This window comes from Sinohyriopsis cumingii, chromosome 13 (assembly GCF_028554795.1).
Source record: "Sinohyriopsis cumingii isolate HCF-2022 chromosome 13, ASM2855479v2, whole genome shotgun sequence".
NCBI lineage: Eukaryota > Metazoa > Mollusca > Bivalvia > Unionida > Unionidae > Sinohyriopsis > Sinohyriopsis cumingii.
This window is the reverse complement of record NC_142973.1, coordinates 3243607-3248250: the sequence shown is the minus strand read 5'-3', so window position 1 is coordinate 3248250 and position 4644 is coordinate 3243607.

The window sequence follows — 4644 nt, the reverse complement described above, 5'->3', positions numbered from 1 at the left end:
ACAATATATTTTACTTATCTTAATAACAATATATAGTACTCATCTTAATAACAATATGTAGTACTTATCTGAATAACACTATATAGTGCCCATCTTAATAACAATATACAGTACTCATCTTAATAATAATTTACAGTATTGATCTTAATAACAATATATAGTACTCACCTTAATAACAATATATAGTACTCAACTAAATGACAATATATAGTACTTATCTGATTAACAATATATAGAACTCATCTTAATAGCAATATACGATACTGATCTTAAAACGAGTATACAGTATTCATCTTAATAACAATATATAGTAAGCATCTTAATAACAATATACAGTACTCATCGTAATAACAATATATAGTACGCATCTTAATAACAATATATAGTACTCATCTTAATAACAAAATATAGTACTTATCTGAATACAAATATACAGTACTCATCTTAATAACAATATACAGTACTCATCTTAATAACAATATATAATACTCATCTTAATAACAATATATAGTACTCATCTTAATAACAATATATAGTACTCATCTTAATAACAATACATAGTACGCATCTTAATAACAATATATAGTACTCATCTTAATAACAATATATAGTACTTACCTGAATATAAATATACAGTACTCATCTTAATAACAATATATAGTACTCATCTTAATAACAATATGTAGTACTGATCTTAAAAACAACATACAGTACTCATCTTAATAGTGCTATATCGTATTCATCTTAATAACAATATATCTAGTATTCATCTTAATAATAATATACAGTGCTCATCTTAATAGTACTATATCATATTCATCTTAATAACAATATATCTAGTATTCATCTTAATAATAATATACAGTGCTCATCTTAATAGTACTATATCATATTCATCTTAATAACAATATATCTAGTATTCATCTTAATAATAATATACAGTACTCATCTTAATAGTACTATATCGTATTCATCTTAATAACAATATATCTAGTATTCATCTTAATAATAATATACAGTGCTCATCTTAATAGTACTATATCGTATTCATCTTAATAACAATATATCTAGTATTCATATTAATAATAATATACAGTGCTCATCTTAATAGCAATATATAGTTATCATCTTGATAAAAATACAAAGTTCTCATCTTAATAATATTAGACAGCATATTTATTGTCTTTATTGATCAAAAATCTATCTCTTTACCTTAAGGAGATTTAGAGTCATATAATTTATGAATGATAACATTTTGTCCAAATATTTATCCTTGTATATTATTCTGTATCACATTTTTCCATAATTATTTCTGTCCCATTATCCCGTGATTACTTCTGGCTCATATTCTCCCATTATTTCTTCTGTCCAATATTCTGACCCATTACTTCTGTCCCAAAGTTTCTCATGATTTTTTCTGTCCCATATTCTCTCATCATTACATCTGTCCAATTTTCTCCTGTAGTTACTTCTGGTCCATATTCTTCCGTGATTACTCTTACGACCATATTCACTATATTTTGCAGTGATTTCCTCTGTCGCATATTCTCGAATCTATAATTTCTGGCACATATTCTCCCACGATAATTTTTGTTCCATATTCTCCCTCAGTTACTTCTGCCCCTAAAAGCATCATTATGTATGTACTATATTTGCAGATGACTACTTCTAGTCCACATTTTCCATGATTTCCTTTCTCCCATATTATACTACCATTACTTCTGGCCCAATGTCTCCTTTGATTACTTTTGGTCAAAATTCTCGCATGATGACTTTAGGCCCATATTCTTCCATGATGACTTCAAGCCCATACTCTCCCATGATGACTGCAGGCCCATCTTCTTCCATGATGACTTCAGCCCCATATAATTATGTTCCATACACTGTCATAACTGTTTTTGTCACATATCCTCCCATGATCACTTCTGGTCCATATATTCCCATGATCACTTCTGGTCCATATATTCCCATGATCACTTCTGGTCCACAAATTCCCATGATCACTTCTGGTCCACATATTCCCGTGATTAATTTTGGTCCATATCCTCCCATGATTACGTTTGGTCCATATCCTTCCATCATTAGTGTGTCAAATATTCGCACGTGATTAGTTCTGGATCATATTTTGTATGATTCTGACCCGTAACATCCAGCCATTATTACTACATATTCTCTCAAGATAAATGTTTGATCTATATTCTTCCATGGTTACTTTTGACCCATATTATTCAATGATTATTTCTGTCCATTACTCTCCAGTCATTGCTGCTGTCGTATATTCTCCCATGTTCACGTCTAGTCTATAATCTTCCATGATTAGTTCTGGCCCATATCCTCCCATCTTTACTTTATTTTCAAATCCGCACATGATTACTTCTGCCCCATATTTTCTGTGGTTTCTTCCAACCCATATTCCCCCACCTTTAGTTTTGTCGCGTATTCTACATGATCTCTTGGGACCCATATTCTCCCTCCATAGTTTTCTGCCATTATGATATCTAGTATACTGTGATTACTTCTGGTACATACTCAGTCATGATTAATGCTAATACAAATTCTTCCATGATCATTTCCGGTTCATACTCAATCATGAATAATGCTAATACAAATTCTTCCATGATCGCTTCTGGTAAGTACTCAGTCATGATTCAAGCTAATACAAATTCTTCCATGATCACTTCTGGTAAGTACTCAATCATGATTCAAGCTAATACAAATTCTTCCATGATCACTTCTGGTAAGTACTCAATCATGATTCAAGCTAATACAAATTCTTCCATGATCACTTCTGGTAAGTACTCAATCATGATTCAAGCTAATACAAATTCTTCCATGATCGCTTCTGGTAAGTACTCAATCATGATTCAAGCTAATACAAATTCTTCCATGATCACTTCTGGTAAGTACTCAATCATGATTCAAGCTAATACAAATTCTTCCATGATCACTTCTGGTTCATATTCTCCTATGATTACCTCTGTCCTATATTCTCCCATCATTATTTCTGTCCCATGTGATGGCACATATTGTCCAATGATTACTCCTTGTCCACATTTTCCCACCAATATTTCTGTCCCATATTATACCATTATTGTCCCTGCCCCATATTCTCCAACCATTACTTCTGTGCCATATTCTCCCATGATCATTTCTGGCCCATATTCTTTCATGATTATGTGTGTTTCGTATTCTTCCATCAATAAGTATACTTCACATTCTCCGCTCACTACTTCTGGTAGATGTTTATTACTTCCTGTACGTATATTCCACAATTACGTCTGTCTTATAGTCTTCCTGATTACTTCTGTCCCATATTCTCGCATTACTTCTGGCCCATATTCTGCTTGGATTAATTCTGTCCCATATTACCCCATGATTTCTTCTCCCAGCAATACTTCTATCCCATAATATTCCAGTATTACTTCTTGTCCATATTTTCCCATGCTGACTTCTGTCTCATGTGCTCTATGATAACTTGCTGGACCATAATCTCGTATGATAACTTGCTGGTCCATAATCTCGTATGATAACTTGCTGGTCCATAATCTCGTATGATAACTTGCTGGTCCATGATCTCATATGATAATTTGCTGGACCATAATCTCGTATGATAACTTGCTGGTCCATAATCTCGTATGATAACTTGCTGGTCCATAATCTCGTATGATAACTTGCTGGTTCATAATATCGTATGATAACTTGCTGGTCCATAATCTCGTATGATAACTTGCTGGTCCATATTTTTACGTGATTTTTCCGAGCATATATTCTTCCCACACATTCTTCCACGATTGTTATTTGAGCATGATCTCCGACTTTTGGTCCATGTTCCACATGATTACCCAAAAATAACAGGTGCAGTTAAATCACTTGGGAGTTAAATTTATTGCGAATATGAGCTATTGTGACAGGTTAATAAATGTGAATATGGTGTTTTTTAAAAGTCTTAGTAGCACCTATTTGCAAGTGAGTTTCGTTTTTGTTTTACTTTCTTTAAGGATGGATAATTAGGTACCAGATTCGAATCTCGGAATATAAAGTACATAATTTTACAAAAGGTAAACATTGTTAATGGTATGAAGGTAAAATTTATAATAAACTGCTTGTTTCTTGAACTAAATACTTTAAATTTATATGAAAAGCATTGTTGTTTGTTCTCCGCCAGATCGTTATTCAAAAATATGATAAATTGTGTGTTCAGCCAGCCTGGCTCCAAAAGAACAACGGATGGGGACAATAACATGGGATAAAAGCAACTAACTGCCACCAAGTTGCCATATTTTGGTATAGATCAATGACTGCAGACAAAAGACTAAGACCGGTCTAATACACCTGTAATCATCATGTTGGTGTTTAACTTAGTCCATGCATCTAGTCCTGCTGTCACAACAAAAGAATGTGCATAGAAATTACATAACTTAAATTCTTCAGCCTTCCGACCGAACAAAATTTGTAATTTACTTCCAGGGATGTATGTCAAAAACCACGCAGGCCTTGAAAGCAACTTCCAATCTGTTGTTGCAAGTGATTGATACATGTGTGGGGTTCATCACAGTATGTTATCTTGTCATTCGTTGCTTGATATGACAAATATTTCCTGTCCATGCGTGTTCACTGTTCAGATATGCAGGGATATCCGGCAAC